The sequence below is a fragment of the Nyctereutes procyonoides genome, unplaced genomic scaffold (genome assembly GCF_905146905.1).
Source record: "Nyctereutes procyonoides isolate TBG_1078 unplaced genomic scaffold, NYPRO_anot_genome, whole genome shotgun sequence".
Taxonomy (NCBI): domain Eukaryota; kingdom Metazoa; phylum Chordata; class Mammalia; order Carnivora; family Canidae; genus Nyctereutes; species Nyctereutes procyonoides.
Genome location: NW_026575159.1, coordinates 31,389,442 through 31,413,346, shown reverse-complemented (window position 1 = coordinate 31,413,346; position 23,905 = coordinate 31,389,442).

Genomic DNA, 23,905 nt, shown 5'->3' with positions numbered 1-23,905 from the left:
CAGGATTTTTATTTGGTTATACATATCCATTTGATCTTGTTTCTTTTCTGCTTCCCCCCCATAATTTCTTATTCTTTCTTAATAAGAATTGTACCTCCATTAGTCTCCTTAGGTAAACTGAATGTAAGTCTTCCTCAGACTGTTCTATAAAATTAATTTTATCTGGAATGAATTCACATTCCTATTGTTGATATTTTCACTTACTTTTTTTTTTTTTTTTTTTTTGTGGAGACCAAACTATCATCTTTTTTGCTGGGAAAGTTTGGGTTGGAGAGTGAAGCTTATTGGGAGCACTATGGGAATGCTGTGTAGTGGTAGGCAGACTCCAGCCCCTGTTTCAGGAAGCACTGCCCTGGGAGGTAGACCCTCCAACCTCAAGGCCACTGGGGAAGAGGTACCATATGGAGGACAGATGAGAATGGTCCCAAGAAAAAAGCAAAGAACATGCTCTGTTATCTTTCCTGATTTCCCAATATCATTCAAATCTCCCTATCTGCAGGAAACACCAGGAGTGGGGCAGAAAGGCAGCCCCACAATATAAACCAAACCTCCTGCTTATGGTTAAGCCTCTGTTGCTGCCCTATTTCAGGAGCCAGACATCAAGAGCACACCCATGAGCCTCATTCCCTCCTCTCCATGATCACTGAGCCTCCAGATCCTCTGCATTGCCCCCAAATTCCATTTTGCTCCCTCTGACCCCTGGGCCAGGGCAGCACCCCCATCTCTCCTATCCAGAGCCACTCACTCTGGGTACTGAGCTGCCTTTATGAGCATCGCATTCTTTGCACATTTTGGAATTTGCTTTGCAGGCTCGTAGAGAGGAGCAGGGTCTTGTTTGTTTAATTTACTTTCCTCTTACTCTCTTCTTCTCTCACTATCTGTATTTTGGGGCATCCCCATGCAGAACCCAGAGCCAGGGTCCTGACAGCAGGGGCTCCCTCAAGTCCCCCTCCTAGACTCTGGGACTGGGCTCCTCCTGGGGATGTCTTTCTCTGCATCGAACTTCCCTTCCTTGGCCCATCCGGGGCCCCAGGTGGCTACCCTTGGTCTTGTTTGTTTGTCTGGTGTGGCCTTTTACAGGTGGGGAGGCTGAGGGAGGGGCAGCCCTGGCATCAAGCCGAGGAGCTGGCTGGTCCTGCTGTCCAGTGGAGACCATTAGTGCTATTTACCTATGGGAGCCGAGCATCCAGCCCTTGCTGCCCATTTCTGAACCCTGAGCCCAGTGCCCCTGTGGCTTCAGCTTGTTCATTGCTCTGTTTCTTTTCCTTGAAAGAGACTTAACCTTTTTTTCTAGCTGCTGCCTGGACACCAGCACCTGAGGCCTGCCAGGACCAGCCTCTATGACTTGCATGAACTCCCACCAGCAACACCTGTCCCATTCCTTCCCTTGTGCTCTGCTCCTGTCAGAAACCCTCCTCACCTCGTGTTTTATAATTTTAGTGGGGGTCACCTCCAGGAAACCCAGGTCGATGTTTCTCCTCCTGAACTAGCTGTGCACATGTGGGCCACTATTTGCTTGTTTTCTGTGTCCCTTGCAGGGCACTGTGCCTTCTTCATGGCTGGGTCTCTGACCCCAGCACAGAGTAGGTAGTTTCTCATTGCAGGGGCTTTGGGGAGGTCCCCAAGACCCTTCCCAATATAGCCCCATTTTCAGACTCTGGGCTGCCTGTGTAGACTCCTTAGCACCCCAGATTACACGCACTTCTCAGCATGCCAGCCCCACATGCCTCCCTTCTGTGGGTCTGTCCTTTCATTGTAGAAGGGATCCTTCCAAATGGGGCCCTCTGCCCTCCTGTCTGGATGTCCAGCCAGCTCTTGGGCCGAGTCCTAGGCAGAGTCAGGTCTCAGCTCACCACAGACAGGCAAGATCACCCTGGGAGCAGGAAGGAAGACGTGGGTCCAGGATAAGGAGTGGGCTTGGCTGACAGAGAGGGTCCTGCTGGAGGCCAAGATGGTAAGGTGGGCACAGCACCCTCGCATGTCCTCCCCCCTTGCCGTGTCAGCACACATGCCCAGGTGAACACTCACATGCACCAGGAGCTCTCTCTTGCCGAGAACTAGGTGAAAGTCCTGTCCTCCAGACCCTCATGAGGTGAGGTAAGTAAAAATGGGACAGTGACATTCAAAGAGTGACAGAGAGGTGCTGGGAGGGGACGGTGGCTGGCAGGGGCTGATGGCAGGGCACCAGGAGACCCTTGGTGCTGAGACCCCAGGGGAAGAACCCCCAAAGCCTGGGGGTGAAAGGAACAGGCTGAGCAGCTGGAGCACAGAGGCAGGTCAAGGACACAAGCAGGGACCTGGGCCTGAGAAGAGTCCATAAAAGTCCTGGTCCATGGCCAGGGTCACCACACTGGCGCACAAGGGCCCTGGTGGAAGGAGGGCACATGCAGAGCCCCTGGGGCGGTAGTGAGGCCGTTACATCCCCGGTGCAGAACGGGGAGCCACCTGGTCTGGAACCTGAGCCCTAACACTGGGGCGGAGATGGAGGGGCAGGAAGGGGTGAGGCCGGGAGGCAGTGGAGCAGGAGCCACGGGAGGCTGGGGTGGGCAGGGGATGCGGACGCTCCGAGGCAAGGACCCTAGCGCCCGAGGACCCTTCCTGGCCAGGCAGCGGCTTGCTTCCTCCTGCAATGCAGACGCGGCCACAGGGAAGGGCTGCAGCGTGGCGGGGAGGCTGTCCCGTGCCACTGAGCTGCATGCCTGCGCCAGCCCTGGGCACTGCCACGCGGACCCCAGGTTGGGGTCTAATTGCCACCTCACTGTGATCTCAGAAAAGGCTGCTGCCTTCTCTGAGATAAAATGAAGGAAGCTTTCTCTGTCCTGCTCTGAACGGCCGGCAGCCAGGCAAGCAGCAATTAGGCATCAAAGCGCCCGCGTCCTGCGGCCGCCACGCTGGAGAACTCACTTCCTCACTAGTGTCCACGTCGCTGCTGGCGGCCCGGGTCGTCGCCAGCTCCCGCTCCCCCGCGCCAAGCCGGCCCAGCAGCCCACTGCACGGCGCCCCCCGCACCCAGACACGGAGGGGGCGCGGCTGTGGGTCTGGGCCCCGGGTCAGAGCCCTGGCCCCCGAGGAGCGGGGAGGCGGCTGGAGAGACCCCGGGATGGTAGAGACATGGTGCCGGGGGCGGTGCGACTGGGCACGCCTTCCCGACCCAGAGAGCGGAGCCTGGGCACCCGGGGCGGGGCGGGGGGTGCTGAAGGGTAGTCCTGAGCAGCCTCCCCACGGCTCCCCGACACGGGGAGCAGCCCCAGGAGGCAGGAGCCCAGGGAGAGGAGCCTGCCTGCCCCTGGGAGCCCCCTGGCTCCTTCCCTGGACACAAGGGCCAGCTAGGGGGTGCCTCCCCATGCCACCAGGGCGGCCGGGCCAGGGGCCGAGCAGGGGCTGAGGACCCCAGGCCACAGAGCCACACAGTCCTTGGGCCCCACAGCTCTCTCTGCCCCTCACGCAGGGAGTGGGCTCCTGCTGAACTGCCAAACAATTTGGTTAAGGCCTTGCCTCCCAGGCAGACCCTAGTTCCAGCCGTAACCCCAACTCCAAGGCAGGACCAGATCTTGGGTGCTCTGCCCCCAGAACCGTGCAAGCTTTCAGTTCTTGCAGATGACTGCCCCATGCCCGCTGGGTCCTCTGGGCTCCTCCCGGCCTGGGCCTAGCAGGGCCTGAGTGGGCAGGTGCCCACGGGCGTGGGCCCTGGCCCTGGAGCCCAACTGCTCAGCGTGAATCCCAGGGCCCTACTTCCTAGCTTGGCAGCCCGGGAGCCCCCCCTCCACCTGCCCTGCATGATAACAGAGTGGCTCCCCGGTGGGAGATGGGGTGAGGTGAGCCCTTCCAGGGAGGCACAGCCCAACACAGGCTGCAGGGACCGGGGTCCGGAGTGGAGGGGCAGGACCTTGCCACACACCAGCCACGGGACCAGACCCGGCCCTTGGGCCTCTCTGCGCCTCCGTTTGCCCGTGTGGACAAGAGCTGTGAAAGCACCTGTCTCCTGGCGCCTGAGGGTGGGGACAGAAGCAGCTCCTGGAGCCGGAGCCTGGCCCAGGGCCCACACAGGGCCTGAGGCTGCCTGCAGAGGATGGGGTAGGAGGGACCAGCTCAGAGGAGGCCCGGCAGTCAGGACAGGGACTCCTCCTGACCCCAGCAGCCCCGACTCCCCCAAACCCACACAGATACCCGTTTAAGCTCTGAAGCTCCGGTCTGTCACATACCCCTCGCAGGGGGCCCTGCGGTCACTCATTGACCCTGGGGCTTGGGGGTGGGGAGGACAGCCAGCCACCTGCAGCCATGGGCCAGTACTGGGCTGAGCATCCCTGGGCACTCAGCTCAGTGGCTGGTCATCTTCTTGCCCCTGACCTGCACACAGTCCCCCAAACTGGCATCAGATGCAGCTGCCCAGGAGGGAATCTGTCCATCAGTCCCAGGACCCGCCAGGACCTCTGCTGCCTGCTAACTGTGGGCCTGGGCAGGTGGTCGGACCAGCCAGCTGCAGCCCAGCTTCTGTGGAGTCACCCACCACTTCCCCGCGCAGCCTCCTGCCACGTGGACCCTCGTCCTTGCTGGGCACGAGGCTGGCCCCTTGCTACAGTCTCCGGAGATGGACGCCTGGCCTCGGCCCGGGAAGTGACTTCTGTGCCCCACTTCTAACTTGTCCACACGTCTGGACAGTGGTGAGTCGGGGTCCATCCAGCTTGAGCTCCAAAGCCAGGCTTACGTGAGGCCAGCAGCCCGAAGCTGTGCAGATTCGTGGACAGAGCTTGCAGAGCCACCGGACCTCCCGAGGTGTCCCCTGGGGTCTGGGCCTCCCTGGAGCTCCAGGCAGGATGCCTGGGCACAGGCTTGGGGTCTTTGCTGGCCTTCCTCTCATTTGTTCGTTTGCCGACCTCCTATCATGTCCTAACGTGTGCCCAACGCCGTCCATTGGGAGCGGAGTGGCCCTGAGCACTCTGACCTCTGCGAGCCCACCTTCTCATCGTAAACTGGGGATTGTCAGAGCCCCCCCACCCTGGGGTTATTTTGAAAATTAAATGAAGTACTAAGGGTGTAGACACCTGATAATATCGGTTACTACCTCTGCCCCAGCTGCCACTACGACAGGGTGCCCTGCCTTTACTACGTCCCAGGCTGCAGGCTCAGCCCCTGAGGCCCCGACCGGGGGCACCTGTAATCACCTGCTGTCCCTGCGTGTGGATCTGAGCCCTGCAGAGGTGAGGCAAGCCGCCCGGAATCCCAGAGCGGGTAGGAGCAGCACTGGGGTCCCCGACCAGCTCTGCGTGACTCCAGAACCCAAGACCTGGTTTCCACCCGCCCCTCCCTCCCCCTGACCCGGGTCACCTGCCAGCCTTGGAGCTGCCGGGCACCCAGCGGGCGCTGACCGGGAGAGGGCTCAGGGACCAGCAGCCCAGGGCTGACCACTTTTGACTCTGTACCCAGAAGTTGTGTCTGTGGGGTCCCCGAGGCTCTGCGGCCTCCCCCTGCCCACCCCTGACATTCATCTCGGCACTGGACGGACTCACGAGGCCTGGACCGTCCGGGCACACACCCCTCAGACATGGCCCGGCACGGCCCTGCCCCGCTCCTAGGAAGGACATCGCCTGAACTAACCTTCCAGTAACAACGGGGTTCTGGAATATCGCCCGCACTGGGCGCGGTGCCGTGCGCGTGAGAGTGGGGCCCGGAGTGTGGGGCCCGGATGGAGCGAGCGGCCGTGAGCTGGGGCAGCCTCAGGGCACGGGGGCACTGCAGGTCACAGCGGGATAGCTTGTCCCCTGCCTGGTGAGAAAGAGCCAGGCTGCAGGTGCAGCTCATTCCAGGGGTCAGAGTAAGCGCCACCCTGGCCACCCACGGCAGGGGAGCAGGTGCAGGGGACGGTGTCTGGGGCCCACAGGGGGGGGGGCGCTAGGCCTTCTGGCCTCCCTGCCCCCACTCCTCCCTCCCACGACCCCAGGGCCACGCCCCGGCTCCACAGGGGTCCCTTGGGGGCTTTTGGGGTTTCTCTGCGTGGTCTCAGGGCTGGTCCCAGTTGATCGAGGAGAGTCGGTCGTGTGTGCGGCTGCAGGAATGCGGATGAAGATGTGGGGCCCTGGGGGTGTTAATGTGCGTGTGGGGGGTGACGTGCTGGCTTGGGTCACGGTGGGCCGCGGAGACGACGGGGCTGGTCGTGGCGATGCCAGAACCGGCAGCGTGACAGCCATGAGCGTTTCAAGGCCCGGACCCGGCAGGCGCCTGCGGGACACACCGAGGGGCGCCCCCCGCCACCCTGTTCACACCCAGAAGGGCCTTGGCCGTGGACTTTGAGGCGGAAAGCGCCGGTTCGCTGGGTCCAGGGCAGAGCCCGATTTCTATAAATAAGGACGACAGGGCAGAGGGGATTTATCGCAGATTTATCCCTTGGCGTCTCCGGGATCTGAAGATAAACACTGTTAAAAATAGGAATGAATCAAGAATGTTCTCTCCCCTCAAGCAGGCTCCTGGACAGATGGAGGCCCTCAGCCCCTCCCCACCCCTCACAGCCCGGCGAGATTCCTCGCTCAGTATTCCTTCTTTCTTAAGGGTTATTTTTGGCGTTCTTGGAAAGATCTGATTCCAGACGGAAAGACCGAGGGGCCCCGGCTTTGCCGTCTTAGTTCTGGACCTGCCGTGTTCACCACGGAGGCAAGGGCCCCCCGTGGCTACTCCAATTTAATGTAAAGCAGCCAGCAATAAATAAAACTCAAACTGGTCCGTCGTCACGAGGGCCGTTTGGAGAGATCACCGGGCACGTGAGGCCAGTGGCTGCCGCGGTGGGTGGCACAGAGGGGACAGTCCTGCCATCTCAGGAAGGCCCGGGGGCCTCGCTGTGGCGGACGCCCTGCTCCGCCTCCTGCAGGCCGACGGCGAGCCCAGGCCGTCCACAGCCGTCCAGTCCTTCCAGGCGGGCGGGAGGGAGGCCAGTTGGGCTCTGCTGGCCACCCTCCAGGCCCCCCGCTGGCGACGCCTCCTCTCTGCCAGGTCACCCGAACCAGAAGCCACTGTGCACCAGGATCTGACAGCCAGAGTGGCGGGTATGTCCGCCGGGCGACTAATCCGTTCGCCTTTTCAGGGGTTTGTTGTCTTCAGGGAAGCGGAGGCCGTAGGAGGTCGTTTCAGGCACCAGCAGGGAAGAGGGGAGATTTCTGCTGAACTTTCGCCCACCCTCAGATCAAATCGCCAGGGTTTGACTCCATTCCCAGCCGCTCAGGTGTTCCCACCCCGCATGTCTCCTGCGCCGCCGCTGCTGGGTTCCAGGCTCTGAACCAATTGCCAGGACACGGCAAAGTGACGCCGGGCATGGCCTCCAAACTCGAAAAACCTCAGGGGCAGTCGGCTCCCCTCCTCTGTAAAGTGAAAAGGTGACAGACCCGAGCAAGGTGGGCAGACAACGAGACACCCATGGGGTAGAGGGGGGATGTCTTCAGCCGAGACAGGAGGCCTTTGGTCCGGGAGCCCAGCGTGGCGGCAGGACTCCAGCAGGAAGCCAAGACCTAGGGTGTGGAGCACCTGCTGTGCCTCCAGGCTGTGCCGACTCAATCTGTGCATTACCCCCGTCCCCCGCCCCCGTCATTGCGAGGACGGAGCAAGCTCCTGGGGCATGCTGGGCCCCCGCGCTGGGCCCCCCGTACACCCTTCACAGCTCACACACGGGTCTGGCAACTCCTCCGCACACCCACGAAGTGTGAGTGCTGTTCTTGGTGTGCTCACATGCACCCTTGAAGTCAAGCACCGGGACCATGTGTCAGCTCCCGACCGCTGGGTAACAAGGTAGCCCAAAATGCAGTGACTCAACATCTCAACATCTGGTTTTCTCAGTTTCTGTGATCTGTAAGGGGACGTGCCATGGCTGGGTCCTGGCTTTCGGTCTGTCCTGGGCTGCCGTCCAGAAGGCCACTGGGGCTGTAACCACACGGCCTCACGCACCTTGGCAGGACGCAGTTCCTTGTGGATGCGGCTCCTCATGGATGTGGACGCGGGCTCCCCTGCGAGTGGCTGGCACATGGCGACGGCTTCGTCACAGCAAGTGACCAAGAGGGCAAGACAAGTCCTGGTCTTCATACCTCGCACTGGGAGCGCTGGCCCCTCACTTTTGCTGTTTTCCATTAGAAGTGAGTCATGAGACCAGTCCTCACCCAAGAAGAGAGGACCGGGGGAGAACGTGAGCACAGGTTGGGGGACCTTCACGGCCGCGCAGAAGCCGCCCGCCACAGACACTGTCAATGGTCATCTTGTACAAGGGGAAGCGAGCGCCCTGGCCGTGGCTGCACAGCTGGTCCCTGCAGGCCCGGGGAGGAACCCAGGCCAAGGCTGTGCATCGCAGCCACGTATCCCCGAGGCCCCAGGGGCGGCTCGAGCTGTCACTCCTGGAGCACAGACTCCCAGCCCAAAATGAGATGTGACATCTCTTAGTGCTTGCGGGGCCCGGGCAAAATGGAAAGGATTTCATAAATATGTAAATCGCCCATGTCCTGCTTCCCAGAGGGGGGCAGCTCTGCACCACCACCTCCCACCCTGCCTGACAAGCCCACCGCCCTGCAGACGCCGTAAGAGGATCAGCAATGGCCCTTAACGAAGCGGGCGTGAGCCGGCACAGAAGCCCTCCGGAGCGGGTGCCTCCCACCCCCATCCCAGCCCTCCCGGTGGACGGGGATCCAGCGGTGGTGTGGGGGGCTCGGGGCCGCTGGCCTGGGTGGACACACCCCAGCTCCGGGCACCCAGGCCCCCCCAGGCCGACGGACAAGGGGACCAGGCCTCGGGTGGTGCCACTATGTGTCAGAGGAGCGCATGGTCTGCAGCTTCGTGGGAGCACATGGTCTGGAGCCCCATCTCTGTGCTGCCCCCCGAGGAGGAGCCGAGGAGACACCCGGCTCCCACAAGCCCCACCCATAGCAGCCGAGCTGTGCCCCCGCCACCCTGCTCATCCTGCCGCCATCCGTGTGGGACCTAGAAAGGGAAGCGTCCCCCGTGTGACCGGTGAGGAGGCCGAGGTGCTTGGGCTAAGGCTGGCCTGGGGCCCAGGACACCACCCTGCAGGTGCCCAAACCCCTGGGAGCTGAGTCACCACGGGCTGCATGTCCTGGGGAGAAGCTGACGGCCTCTGGGACCCCGAATCCTCTTCACGGCCCCATCCCTCCCCTCCACCCCAAGAGCCCCTTCCCAAACTGCAGCCGCAGAGGCCAGGTCTGCTCCTCCCTCTCCCCAACGCCCGGCGCCTCCCACCCCTGCACCCGGACCCCCAGGGGGCCCACACCTTTCTTGGCCTGGCCGTGCTGTTCCTCCTTTGCAACACCTCAACGTCCTTGGCCACATGACCTGCATGATACAAAGGTCCCGTCCTCCCCCCGCCTCGTGGACCTGGGGTCGCGGACCCGGCCCCCCACTGCCCGCTGCCCCTCCCCAGCCCTCTGCAGTCCAGGCAGGAGCCAGCCCACGCCGGAGCCCTCGTCCTGCCTCGCTGAGCTGACCAGCTGCCCGTCCCCCCAGAACTGTGAGCAGAGCGGGGACAGGGAAGGAAGGACGGCCAGCAACGGGCCCCTTCCGCCGGCCAGCAGGTGTCAGGCGCGCAGTGGAGGACAGCAGGCAGTGGACAGCATTCCTAACCAGGGTGGGTGCCGGACGGGCCAGCAGAGTCCTCGTGAAGGAGGAAGGGGCACCACGGGCCCCTGGACTCAGCCTCAGGAAGCCGTGCGAGCCCTGGGCTGGAGAAGCACCTCCTCCGGGGACCCCCCCCCCACAACCCTGCCGCAGACCTCAGGACGGCGCTGCAGGGGCTGCACCAGGTAGAGGTCCGGCCGCCTCGGCGCCTTCACCGACCTTCTGATTTGTTCACTCAGCGTGTACTTACTGAGCACCTGCTGTGTGCGGGTGCTGGGAAGTGGAGGTGAAGGAGACAGACCCGGCTCGAGCCCCCCGAGGCTTCCAGTCTGCAGGAGAGGCCGTAGCAAGCAAGGAAACCAGAAGCCCAAGTGCGGTCAGGGCCGGGGAGCAGGGAGCGGGCAGGGCCAGAGGACGGCCAGGCCTCCCGCAGGACGGGGGTGACAGCAGGATCCGCGCGGAGGGCTCGGGGCAGGAAGAGGGGAGGGCATGGGTCCTGGGACAGGTGAGGGACAGAAGGGGACCGTGGGAGAGGGGTGTGTCACCAGGGCAGGGCTGCCACGGACACCCCACGGGCTCACACAGGTGTGCCGGCCGCGCTCCTAGGCACAGCTGGGCCCCAAGGAGGACTCCGCCCTCCTCCCCTGGGAACCCTGCATGCATGCCCTGCTGGGGGAGGAGGCCAGTACGGGGCCACATGGGGCCACACGGGGCCACACGGGACCACACGGGGCCGACTCCTCACACCCACCGCGCCAGCCCCAGGAGAGGAGCTCAGGAACTGACATCAGCCTCCCGGCCTGCGGGCGCCCCTCCCCCTGCACCAAGCGGCAATGGGACCCTCCCTGCCAGGCTGCACCCAGAATGGAGCTCACATGTACCAGGGCGCTGTGGCCGGGCCACAGGCCACCCCGAAGGGAACGGCCACAGCCACAACCCGCTGCCTGGTGGGCAGAGGACACGCTGCTCCACCCCACACAGGTGCCGGCCAGGAGCACACAGACCTGGCTCCAGGGCCCCCTGGGCCACCCAGGCTCAGCCAGCCTCAGGGAGCCCCTGGCCTCTCGTTGGCTCCCCCTGCAGCACGGGCTCATCCCTCAACCAACCCCTGTGGCCATGGACTGTGCCACCGTCACTGGCTGAGGCCCGTGTCACGGGGTCCAGGAGGAGATGTTAACTTCCCCCAAGCACGTGGGCCGAGGGGAGCAGGGAAGCCAGGAGCAGACAGGCAGGACACGCCAAGTCCCACGTTGGGGGGGAGCACTGTGCCTGCGTCATCCCCCCAACTCTCCTGCACCCCCGCCCGCCCCCTGTCCCCCCCTCCCGGGGCTGCCTGCCCTGTGCCCCCCCTGGAGCAGAGGGGAGGTGTCCAGGGTGCGACGGACGGCAGGGTACTCTGGGAGCCGTGGCAAAGGGCCATGTGAGCCGTGTGTATCTTGGGCTTGGGGACAGGAGCCTAGAAAGGCGACGAACCAGCTCCGGGCCGAGCAGTCCGTTCGAATCAGGTGAGTGGACTCTGCACTGGCCCGGGAGAGTCAGCAATCTGTAAACCAAGGCAGGCTGCCAGGCTGTAGGGGAGCACCCCGCCCCCAGGGAGCACGCCTGGCCCGCCGCCCTCGCATCCCCAGACACCTCTGGGCGCCGGAGGCTGCTGGCACTGGGACCCTTCTGAATGAAGACTCGGAAAGCTGGCAGCGCAGGTGGGAGGCAAATGTGTGAGTCATTCCCTGGAAACACGCAGAGCTGGGCTCTCAGCTGGAGGAGGAAGCAGAGGGAGAAAGGAAGAGGAAGGAAGAGGAGGAGGAGGAGGAGAGGAAGGAGGGAAGTTCAACTGGACTAGTTTCAGCCCGGAGCTGCAGCCAGGTGGCCTGGAGGCTGGGGAGGGACCGGCGGCTCCAAGGTCACGCTCCGGGGTCAGGAGGGAGGGCGGGCTGGGTACGAGGTGGGGAAACGGGCCGGCGGCACCCATGGGTGACAGGGGAGAAGGAAGCAGGAGCTGGGGACGGCCTGGGGGAGCTCGGGCCCATCAGAGCCACTCGCCCGCCGGTGAGCCTGGCTCTTCCCCGGCTGCAGGTGGAGAAACAGAGCCTTCCAGAGCCGTGAGTGCTCAGAGGGCATGATGATGCCCCCAAGTGAGGCTAATCTCTCGGGGCCACCTTCGAGGGCCTCTAGACGTTCCCGCGGTCCTTGCGCACAAGGAGTCACCCCCCCAAACCCGTCCCTCTCCTGGATAGGTTTGACAGGTGGCTCTGTCTCCGGCTGGGAGCTCCCCAGGGAAGGCAGAGTGTGTGGGTGGGTGGGGGGTCCTCCCCACTCCTCTGGAGAGGCACGGGCTTGCTGGGGAAGCAGGAACACACAGCTGGCTCCCCCCGCAGGCGCCTGGGGTCCTCACTCACCCCTGAAATCCAGGCTCGGCCGGGCCTGGATCCCGCCATGCAGAGCAGAGCTGGCCGCCTGGAAACGCCCAGGCCCTGCTGGACGCGGAGGGTGCAGGCTGGGTGGATGGGCCTGGGGCAGGGGTGGGGTGGGGGAGACTGTGCCGGGCACGTCGTGACCCGGGGGGCAGAGCCAGGGCCTGAGCTGGGACAGGTGGGGAGCTGTGCTTCCTGTCGGCCCCACTTTACCCCTTCCCGCCAGGAGCTGCTGGACACGGGTGCCGCCCAATGCAGGTGGCCAAGAGGCCGCGGAGGACACATGGCTGCCATTGGGGGCGGGGAGGGGGGTGCACAGAGCCATCCACACTACGTCACCCTCCAGGGGAGCAGAGCGCCTCTAGAGCTCACCCCCCCGCCCGCCTCCCCCTCGGTCACTGCTGGCTGAGCCCTCGCTGCACCCTGGCCTCCCTGCCTCCAGCCTCTGTCCTCCCCGGGGGTTCTCTGAAGCAGACCGGGAGAGCCAGGCACTGAGCCCGGCCCCGCTGCAGACAGGGGGTGTTATGACCGTTTGCTCACGAGGATCGGAGCACGGAGATGCTCAGGGACTGCCCACGGCCACCCAGGGAGGCCACGCTGGTCAGCCTGACCCGGAGAGACAGCCCTCTGGGACTAAACTGTGCAGAGCATCCCCAGGGCCTGTTGAGGGGGCAGGACCCCAGGGCCCTCCCCACATGTGCGCACCTGCTGAGGGGGCAGGATCCTGGGGCCCAGCACGTCCTCCCGCTCTCCCCCGGGCCCTCCCCACACGTGGGCTCTGTCCTCCTCTAGCCTCCCCTTGGGTGCCGCCTCCCCTCTCCTCCATTCAGCAGTTCCTAGCTGAAGACCCCACCCAAATGCCAGCTCACTCATCAGCCAGCAAGTATTAATGAGCACCTAGTACATGCCAGGAGCTGTCACACCTCAGGGGCACAGAAATGAAGGAAGCGGAGAAGCAGACAGCGCTCCAGCCTCACACAGGTGGCTGCAGCGAGCGACCCGAACCAGAGGCGCCGCCGCAGCGAATGGGGTGGGAGGTGGGCAGGGGCTGCGTCACGCCGGCTTAGAGGCACCGCGTGGGCTTTTGCAGGTCCGTGAGGGAGTGACTCAGTCGGATCTGGGTTTTCAAAAGGTGACCCTGCCTGTTGCACAGTGAAGGGATTGGGGGGTGGGGGAGGCAGAGAGGGGAAGCCCGGGCAGTGGGGAGGGGAGTGCTGACCCCCAGGGCGGCGGGGGGGGGTGGTGGTGCGTGGCAGCAGTTGGGAGGCAGAGATATGGGCACAAGTGGGAGATTTATAGCATAAAACTGGCAGGGCTCTGCGGTGGCTGGAACGGATGGGGAGAGCCAGGGAGGAGGCACCAGGAGGGACGGCCAGTTGTGGGCCTGGGTGTGGGGGGGGGGGCGGGAGCCGAGCCCTGGGGATGGGGAAGGCGACGGCAGGAATGGGCTTGACGCAGGGGCAAGAGCGCCAGGAGCTCCGACTGGAAAATGAGCCGGGGGTTGCCTGGAGGAAACCCTGCCCCACGCCCCCTGCCCGGGGGGGGGGGGGGGGGGGCTGGTCTCCCATGGTGATCCCTGCTGGTTTCCTTGGATTCCCTTCAGCAACCCAGCCAAAGAGTGTCGCTAGGATGTCCTCCAAGCGGGCACTGACTTAGCCCCTGAGTCCGCACAAATATACTCCCCTGGACCTGAGGCCCCTGACGGAGGCCCAGCCTCCCAGCCTCCCTGGGGAGACTTCCCCAGGCCTGGCGCCAGGTGGCTGGGTCCTTGAGGAGGGTCGGGCTGGGTCTCAGAGAAGACCCCTCCTGGGCCGGCCACCGTGTGGCCCTTCTCGAGCCCTGCCCTGCGACCTCCTGCTCCCCCGCCTGCACGTGGGGCTCATCCCCACCTCCCAAGGCTGATTAGGAGATCAGACTTCAAAAGCATTCTGGAAACTCCCAATTAGTGTAAAAAATATTAATCCGTTTGATGTGTAAGTGCCGCATGTTTTGGATGAAATGCTCTGGCCTTCTCGGCATCGCAGCAACGGGGCCTTAGCCAAGCGCATCGTCGCCAGGGAGCTCCTCCAAGGTCAAGCCGGAGCGGAGGCGGGGCTGGAGGGGGACCCCTGTGTGCCCGCGTGGGGGCTGCCCATCACTCCCCGCAGCCTCCTGGGCCGGGATCGATCGGGCCGCGGAAGCTCACCCCGTTCTCCTCTTACAGCCTGGGTAATTGGGCACAAGAAGCGCAAATACTTGGTTCAGATGCCGGGAAGTGGAAATTTTTCTAATGTGTCAAGGCAAAGTCTCCCTTTCTCTTTTTCCATTTTTTCCCCCGACAGGAAAAGACTTTTCATTTGGAATCCTTCCGATGCAGATGTGTGAAGACTCCGGTAGCGACATCTCGGGGACTGAGCATCTTCTATTGATTGGAAAACACACGGCACCAGCGAGTGTGCACATCATTGGGGGGGGGGGGGCGGTCCGGGCCGCATGGGGAGCAGCTGCGGGGCCTCAGCGCCCCCTGGGAGCCGGAGACGGAACTGCAGCGGCCTGACTGATGGAGAGGCCCTGGGGACCCCGGTGGAGACCACGGGAGGGAAGCCATGCCCCCGCCCGCCCTGCGGTCCACCCCCACCCCCACCCCCACCCCCACCTGGTGGCTCTGGGCAAATCCCTTCATCTCTCTGCTGCCCAGCTTCCCCACCTGTAAAAACGTGGTGACGCCCAGGTGCACCCCAAGGGCCTTCCCAGTTAGCTGTGCAACCTTGAGAAAGCCCATGAGACCTCTCTGGGTCTTCTCGGCGGCCAGAGCGATTCACACACAGAATCGCTCTGAGCAAGCGGAGAGATGGCGGGCAGGTGACTGCTGGGCGCAGCCCCCCGGTGTCCCATCAATGGACGCAGCCAGCCCCGCGTCCCTCCTAGTGTGAAAAGCAGGTAGGAAAACATGGGCTCGGGGACCAAAGGCATAGCTCTGAGCCTGGGGGTCAAGGACAGACAGGAGGGCGCTGGCAAGAGCCAGCCCGGCCCCGGCGGCCTCTCGGGGCATCCGGCCTGAGCTGTGGGCACCCTGGTCCCAGGGGTGAGCCCCTGAGTGTCCCCCAGACAAGCATCCATCCCCGGGGCCAGGCTGGTACACTGCCACCTGCCTGTCAGTCCACCTGGGTGAGTGGGGGAGCCGTCACAGGCCCCCCAGGAGGAGCTGGAAGGCCAGCAGGCCCCCCAAGGCCACAGCTCTTCCCCCACTAGGAGGGAGCATGCGCATGGGGCTCCTCACACTGGCCACCCTGGCAGAGGGGCTGGAGGGGAGGGTGGGGGCACGTGGGGCTGTGTCGAGAAGGGTTTACAGCTGGGGGTTGGAGGGGAAGGACGGGGCGGGTGGGGAGGAGAGCACGAGAGAGGAGGCAGGGGCCCTCCCTGGGACCCCCACCTTCTCGGGTGCTCCGTGCCCACCCCTCCCTCAGCTTCCTGCCCGTCCCTCCCGTGAAGGAGCATCATCCCTGGCCACTGGGCCCTCAGGGGGCTCTGGGTCAGCCAACTGCTCCCTGCTAGGACCTGGGTCTTGGGAACCCTGACCGGCCCAGCAGCCTGTTTACAGTCGCGGGGTCACCAGAGCTTGCAGGCTCTGCTGTCGGGCGGGCAGCGCCTCCCCGTCCACCCTGCGGTATCCGCGGGCCCACGCCCGGCCCCTCCATGTTCCTGCCAGGGAGGCCGAGCCTGAGTGACAGCCTGCAGAGCTCCTGGGTCACCAGCTATCACCCTGCCTGTGTGATTTTTGTGTCTGTCTTGCGAGGAGCCTGAGAGGAGCCATCTGTCTCCCCAAAATGGCCTTTTGGTAGAGCAAACAACTAACGGGCAACCGTGCTTGCGGCTGGGTCGGCAGAGCAGGGACGTGGGGGCTAAGCCTGGGGGCGGTCAGGGAGGGCTGGGGGCCCACTGGGGTGTGGGGTGCCCGGGGGTCCGGTGGGCGACGCCTCCAGGCCGGGCCAGGACAGAGGCTACACCAGGAGCCCGCAGATGTGCGGTGCCCCGTGGCCAGGGCGAGGGTTGCTGGCCTCCGGGCAGGTGGCCTTGCCTGTCCTTCCCGGGCCCAGGCAGGTCCCCATTCGGGGCCCAGAAAGGGGGTGGTCTCTGGGAGGGGACAAGGGGGCTTCCAGGCGGGGTGGCGGCCTGTTTCGGGGCTGGTGAGGGCTCAGGGCGGGAGATGCCACACGGGAGGGAGAAGGCAGGAACGCAGGGTACACACACACACAGCTCGGTCGCTGGGGTGCTCGGTCCATGGGGAGGATGATATCCTGAGGCCTGGCGTTCTGCAGAGCCCGAGGACGGCCCCTGGCCTGGGCGCAGCTGGGGGCCCTCAGAGGCGGGGGCCGTGGGTGTGGCAGGGGTCAGGGGACAGCCTTACACCTGACCTGGGAGGACCCAGCTCACCTGGACCCAGGCTCCGGGTGCAGCGCCTGGGAAGCACGGAACCCCAGGTGAGACCCCGTGGCCTGAGCGCACCCTGCACCGCCGCTGGGTCCAGGGACCATCCCTCCCTGCAGTCAGAGGTCAGATGACAGGAAACCCAAGCTCAGACCTCTGCTTAACAAAACCCACAAACAAACAAACGAAGCAACAAATTGTCTTCTAAACAAGCAGGCTGCATGCCGCTCCCGGGGGAGGGGGGCCCCGGAGGGCGCTGGGGAGTAAATCTGCCCTCACGGCTGCACTTCCAGTGATTCAGGCCCGAAAAGTCTGCTTTATTAAAAATCATCCGTCTGCGCTGCAGGATGAGTTAGTTACGGCCTCACGTCTTGGGGAGATCGGGTGGGCCTCTCAGAAGTTAACTTGGGCATCGTGCCATGTGCTTCCACATGGCGGCGGGCAGAGGCCCAGGACAGGACCAGAGGCTCCCAGGACGGGACCAGGGGCTCCCAGGACAGGACTAGAGGGCCCATCACGGGACCAGAGGGCCCAGGACAGGAACAGAAGCTCCCAGGACAGGACTAGAGGGCCCAGGACAGGAACAGAGGCTCTAGGACAGGACCAGGGGCTCCCAGGACAGGACTAGAGGGCCCAGGATGGGACCAGAGGGCCCAGGACAGGACCAGAGGGCCCAGGACGGGATCAGAGGGTCCAGGACGGGACCAGAAGGTCCCAGAATGGGACCAGGGGCTCCCAGGATGGGGCCAGAGGCCCCAGGACAGGACTAGAGGGCCCAGGACAGGACCAGAGGGCCCAGGACGGGATCAGAGGGCCCAGGACGGGACCAGAGGGCCCAGGATGGGACCAGAGGCTCCTAGATGTACCAGAGGGCCTGGGACAGGACTGGGTGGGGGACAGTGCACGAGCTTCACTCCACCCATGCTGAGAGCACCAAGATCGTGGACCTGAGAACCCCAGGGTCACTAAGGCCAGGGAAGATTCCCAGGTTGAACACGGCAGTGCAGGGAGGAGACTTGAGTCAGGCCTCTAGGGTCCCCACTGCACAGACAGGATCACTGAGGCCCCTACCTCGTCCCGGGCCAGGGACAAGCCCCACCCCTCTGGCTTTGTGGTCCTGAGCCCCTGGCCTCCACTCCTTCCCAGTCCACACCAGCACCCTGCCATAACCTTGAGAGGCCGTGTAGATGGGCGATGAACAGAGAGGTGAAGCCACTTGGCCCATGCCACCCAGCTAAGGAGTCCCTTCCGCGTCCTCGGCTGCATGCAGCCAGGCCCAAGGGACTGAGCCCCTCCATCAGGGGCCCCCACAGCCTCCGGAGGTCACACCAGGGCTTGGCGATGGCCCACAGACGTGGGTCCTGTGTCCAACAAGATTATTCTGTTTCCTCCGAGACGCCCTCCTGACCTTCTGAGGCCCAGTTTGTGGGGTGAGGGGGCTGCAGCCACGAGACCCTCCCAGATCCCCGTGCTCATTAAACTGTGGGTGATCTAATCAGTCACGGCCGGACACTCGTCCCAGGGAGCTCGCATTTCCTCACTGACATTTGGAATGAGACGGTGCCAGGCCGGCCCGTGGCTGCAGGACTCCCAGGGTCACGGCGGGAAGGGACCCGGGGGCCGTCCACACTGCCCGCCCTCACCCCGCCGCCCGGGAGGCCCGCCTGCCCGACCCCCCTGCAAGCTTCAGCTCAGGTCTCCTCTCTGCCAGGAGCCCGCAGGAAGGAAGACACCCTCCCTGCAGAGGGGGGGACGGGAAGGGCAGGGTGAGGGGGGGCTTTCCCTGCAGGGAGGGGGGCCGGGAACCCCCCAAGTCGCTGACGCCTCTCTTCCCACCGCAGACGCCCTGTGGGGGATGCTGGGGTGTCGACCAGTCTGGAGCCCCCACAGCACAGGGGTCTGCGGGGTTTCTCCGCGATCCGAGGCCGGGAGCATTAACGGGTGTGAACAAGACCGTGGGGCTCGTGGGATCCCTGGAAGGAGCAAAGGATCCCCGCCTGCAGGAGGGCCGCCCGGTGGGGGTTCAGGCCAGCACTGTTCACCAGGGCATCTGGGCCCAAGGCCCCGGTCTGCCCCCGCCCCCCCACCAGCCCAAGCTCTCTGACGCCCATGTGCAGTGGACCCCACGTGACCATGGTGATTTGATCGTGGCTAGTGTGACATGAGTGGCTCCGCAGCTCTCCCCTGCAGACCTGGGCTCCAGAGATGTGGCCGCTCACCCCACCTCACGCCCTCCTGCCCCCGCGCGTGCTCCCCCGGCCTCTACAGACCCTGCCGTGGGCTCCAGACACACAAGACCCAGCTCCCCACCTTGCAAACCTCACAAAAGAGCAGTGCTTCTAAGAGCGGTGTTTCCAAGCAACGGGGTCGTGGCTGCCCTCCCACCCATGCATGCAGCACAGGCACATACGTGACACAACACGCCTGTGCACATGCACACGCCTGCACACGCGTGCCCTGGAGTGATGGGGGGGGGCCCTGCACTGACCTCCCGGTTATGGTGACCTGGCAGAGGATCAGCATGAGGCCCGCTCGGATGCCTGGATCCGTGGCCAGGCCAGCCCATCCGCCCTTGGAGGGGCTGTTGTCCCGGGGGGCGGGGGGACCTGCCCACACGCACCGTCGCCCCCAGGCTGCAAGCCCTCCAGGCTTTCCTGTGCCGCCCGCCCCATTCCTGCCTGTGGAGCCCGTCCCCCGCTCCCAACCTCCAGGGGCAGCACCGGGCTTCCTCTGGGGTCCCTTCGTGAATGGAGCTGGGGGGCTCTGCTCCCCAGGGCTCCCTGTCCCTCCATCCTGCTGGGACGCAGCTGCAGAATCATCTGCGTTCTCCTGCAGTCGGAAGCTCCTTTGATGGATTGAGGTTCCAAAAGGTGAGGGGCATCTTCCTAGTGATAACGGGGACCTTCGGGCTACCCGGGGAGCTTATTCAGGGGGATCCTGCTCCCTGGAGACTGGCAGAGAGAGGGCAGCGAGAGAACAGTCACCATGGCAACGCCTTAGCGATGAGAGCACGTCTTCCCACCCATCCAATTAAAGGGCTCTTTCCAGGGTCCCTACAACGTGCCAAGGGCCAGGCGAAGGGTGCTCAGAACAGGGCGGGTTGGGAAGAGGGGAGAGATCTGTCCTCCTCCCCGAAAGCCTCCCTGCCTGTAAAGCAGCACACACACACCCCACGGAGCCCTGCATGCAGTAGGCACTCAATGGATGCTTGCTGAATTAGAGAAAGGGCCCACGAGCATGCTCAGAACCACCCACAGAGCACCTTTCACCCCCAGGTTACCCCGTGGGCAGCCTGCGCCCACCTCACCTCCTCACCAGGCGTCGCGTCCGTCCTCTGGGTCACATGCCACCAGCGCCTGGGACTTCGGAGCAAACGCTGAGCGGGGTGGGGGAGGAGGAGGCCAGGGTCACTTCCTGATGCCATAAATGTGGACGGCGTCCATTACATGCACAGCTACGAGGAAGTCTAGGTCGGGACTTCAGGCAGCTATAAAGTGGGGTCACCCAACGCAGAGGCAGAGGGACCTCCGGGGTGTTGTGAGAATGCAGCCCCCCCACCCGAGACGACCTCTCCTGGCACAGAAGTTGACCTCCTCGAGGTGGTGGAGGATCAAATTGGGAAAGCCCTGCCCGTGGCCTGAGGAGGGGTACGGGAACGTGTGGGTTCAGGGCCTCCAGAGGGGGCTCGCCAGGGGACCTGGGCCTGGAGGATGGGGGTGGGTACAGGGTGGGCTGGTCACCTGGAGGACAGCTGGGTGGGCAGCAGGCCTGGTCCCACGGGGCTCCCTGCTGGGGCCAGACTGTGGGGGCCTGGCTCACCCAGTGTCCCCGAGGCTGGCCCAGCCCCTGCCCGGAGCTGTGCATTACGTCCAGACTTCTCTGGCCGTGGCCGCGCTCCTGAGAACCATTTAGGCCTCAACACTGAGGGGGAGCCGGGCCCCCCAAGGATGAAGCTCCTGCCTGTTCTGTGAAGGGCAGGGAGTCCTCTCTGGGGATGGCCTGGGCTCCGCGGGGTTCAAGGAGCAGACAGATGGGCTCCACGTGATGGAGGACGTGGGGCGTCGGGGGTGTCCCACTCCAGGGATGCCTGGCAGGGGGGGCTCGGTCCAGGAGGGGCCTGGCAGGAAGCATACAGTAGTCAAGGGCAGGAGCAGCAACCAGAGAGCCTGAGAGGAGCTCGGATACCCAACTCGGGGCACCCAGGTCTGACAGCCTGATCCCAGACCCACAGTCCCAGGCACGGGGCCTCATGGGGCTCCCGGGGCTTCCAGGGACCAGCGTCTCCGACTCCGAGGACCTGGCCCTGAAGGTTCCTTGAAGAGGCACAGAGTGAGCATGGGGGGGGGGGGGTGCTGGCCTCCGTGGCCGCGGGGGGTGGGGGGCATAGCCCTATTCCAGCGTGTTCCGGGGCCGGGGACCCACAGGGCAGGCTGAGCACACACATGGCTCCCTCCTCCGTTTCCAGGCCCTGCGGCTCCGTGCACCCTGGAGTCGGCCGCTCCGGGCCACACGGTCCCCACCCGGTGCAGGCTGGGAGCCCCCTTCAGCACGGCCAGGGCCCGCACCTGTGTCCCCCTTCCAGGACCGTACGTCCCCCCCTCCCTGCCTCGGAGACGGAGCCGCGAGGAGCCCATCCCGGGGTGATGAACCAGCCCCAGAAGCTGACACTCGGCCCAGACTCAGAGGCCAGGACGCAGCAGGGCTGCCCTCCCCCGCCGGGTTCTCCGACCCCAGAGCCCAAAGGAGCCAGAGCACAGCTGTCACCTACTCAGAGTGAGACGATGCGTGGGGGACGTGCACACAGGTCCCCGTAGCCAAGAGTGGGAGCCAGAGCTGGGCGGCCTGAGCCGACTGCCCTCCAGCCCTGCTCCCGGGACCCGGACGTGCTCCACACAGTGGGGAGGGGAGACATGTAGGAGGCCACGGAGAACCCAGGACGGTGCGTCCTGCAGCCCCGGGGCCACCCAGGAGCGTGCTTCCCACAAGGGTGCCGGCACACCGTGTGAATGAGGACAGAGGACAGCGACGCTCAGCCCTCGGCGACCCCTAGACCCAGCCGGTGTGCTGTGCCCCACTGGGCTCGGGTCTCATCACGGCGCTCTGTGGACCACACTCGCAGCTGCCCCCCCCCCCGGGCTCAGGGGCGCTGTCTTGGGGCCCCTCATCCCCCTCTGTGCCCTGGGGTGTAAGCTCCCCTCGCCAGGGGATGAGGGGACTAAAGGGGCCCCAGGAGAGAGGAAACCATGCCCCCCATCCCTGTAACAAACCAAGTACAAACCAACAGGGACCGCTCGGTGCCCAGAGTCCACCCGTGTCACAGATGGGAATGCCGAGGCTCACCGGGAACCTGCCCATGCACACAGCTCGTAGGGCCAGGGGCCACTGTGTTCTCTGGCTACGGGATCAGAGGGCCCCCGCCTGGCCCATTTGAGGCACCTGCAGAGCACTTTCAGAGCCTGGTGACCCCCATGGCACGTTGTCACGGTGCCAGACATCTCCCCTCAGCTACGGGGGTCCCACGTGTGATTTCACGAGTTTGTGTGGCTCTTGACACCTGTGTGTCTCCCCCAGAGCCTGCGTCCACGTCTTCCCACCATGGGAGCCCCAGCACGTCCCAGGTCCAGCAGTGGCTGGAGAAACTTGTTAACTGGCTGGATGAGAGGTGAGGCTTCCCCAACCCTGAGGCTTCCCCAACCCTGCCTCTGGATGGGAGCACAAGGCCGAACCAGCACAGGGCCGGGACCCGCAGCACCCGGGGAGCCGAGCCCAGAGCAGGGCGGGAGTGGTGAGCGGGCGCGGGCTCGCACGGGGCCCAGGGGCGCGTCTCTGCAAGCCTGGACGCAGACAGGAGGACCGGGGAGCCCAGGAAATGTAAGGCAGGAGGGGACCACGAAGGACCCTGATGCCAGGGAGGCCAACGGCGTGGAACATTCAGAGCCGTGAACCGTGAAGGGGCCACAGTGAGATCAGCGTCCGTCCTGCTCACCCACCCACAGGCAGGGCCACTGCGTGGGCTGGGACAGACATGGGCACCCAGCCCGGGGGGCAGGCGGGTGATGGAGGGACAGAGCGGGGAGGCACCTGGCCGGGCAGGAGAGGTGGTGCCTCCAGGGCAGACCTTCTGAAACAGAGGGAGGCCTTTCCGGGGAAGGAGCAAGGGCCGGGAGGGCGGCACAGCGGAGCAGGGGTCAGGGTGCGGAGACCCCTGGTGTGGCCGGAGAGAGCAGGGGCGGGAGGTACGGACCTGCGGGTACCCAGGGGCCCATCAGCGCGGACAGGACTCGGGCAGATTTGGTTCTGGACTTGATGGGACGGAGATCGGCGGACAGACTGTGGCACAGGACAACCTCCCTGCCCTAGAGGTGAATCGCAGAACGAGCTTGTCCCAAGGAACATGGACAAGAATGCCGGGAACGCCCTCTGCTCCTGCCGGCCGCAACCCTGCCCTGCATATGTGGGCGGGCTTGGGATCTGGAGCTGCTGATGCTTCCCCTGGGCAGAGAGGGGAGCCTCGAGGGCTCCCGGAAGCCAAGCTGGGTCAGGACGTGTCCAGGGCAAGACACCCACGGTGTTGGCAACAGCAGGGCCCCAGCTCAGCTGGAGCAGGGTCCCAAGTGTCCTCTTGAAGTCGCTGGGTGTGGGGCCGTGCAGACAGTCCAGGGGAAGGAGGTGAGGACCGTCACCCCGACCGCCAGGCAGTAAAGGTGGAGTCTAGGGGCTACCACGTGGCCTTCACAAAATACTAGTGATCGTGGTTGACCAGCTACCAAGAGCCAGGGCATCACACACTCTGCCTTGAAGCTTGAAACTTCTGGGAGGGGACGATCTCTTTGTTTTTATTTGAACGGGGCCAAAAGGCGCTCAGAGAGCGCGGGCAACCTGCCCCAGAGGGCGCAGCTCAACGCATCAGCCTGTTAGACCCAGGACGTCCCTGGGTGCACAATCGTCTCCCCCGATCACGCTGCCCCCCGGTGGGGCCCGCACCCTCCGACTGGGACGGGAGGTCCATCCCGTCAGCTCCTACCACCTGGGTCAGGGAACTGCGCTGCAGCAAGCACTGCGGACCGTGGTTTCTCGGTTCTTCCTCAACTTGTGGACTGGCCTGAGTCTGACCCGCAGGAAGCCCCGGGCGGGACCACGGACAAGACCTGTAGCCCTATCCCCACGTTCTCTGAGCTTCCCAAGGGCTGCTCCCAGGGAGCATGAAGCTGGGGTCTCACTTTCAAAGAACGCGGGTGCCCTCCCGGGCTCCACGAAGAGCCAGGGACATTTGGGGCAGGCAGAGGAACCCGGGAGCCAGGCGTCAAGAGACACAATCAGGATCTCATTAACATTTTGATTGCAGCGTTGGCTCCCCTGGCGCCTCGGCCTGGACACACGCGCGCACATTCAATCTGGAAGCAAAGATTGAGCCGGGGAGAGGAGCACGGAAAAGGAGCAAAACAGACTTATTTTAATAATGCTAAAAATAACCATGTCAATATTCCCCT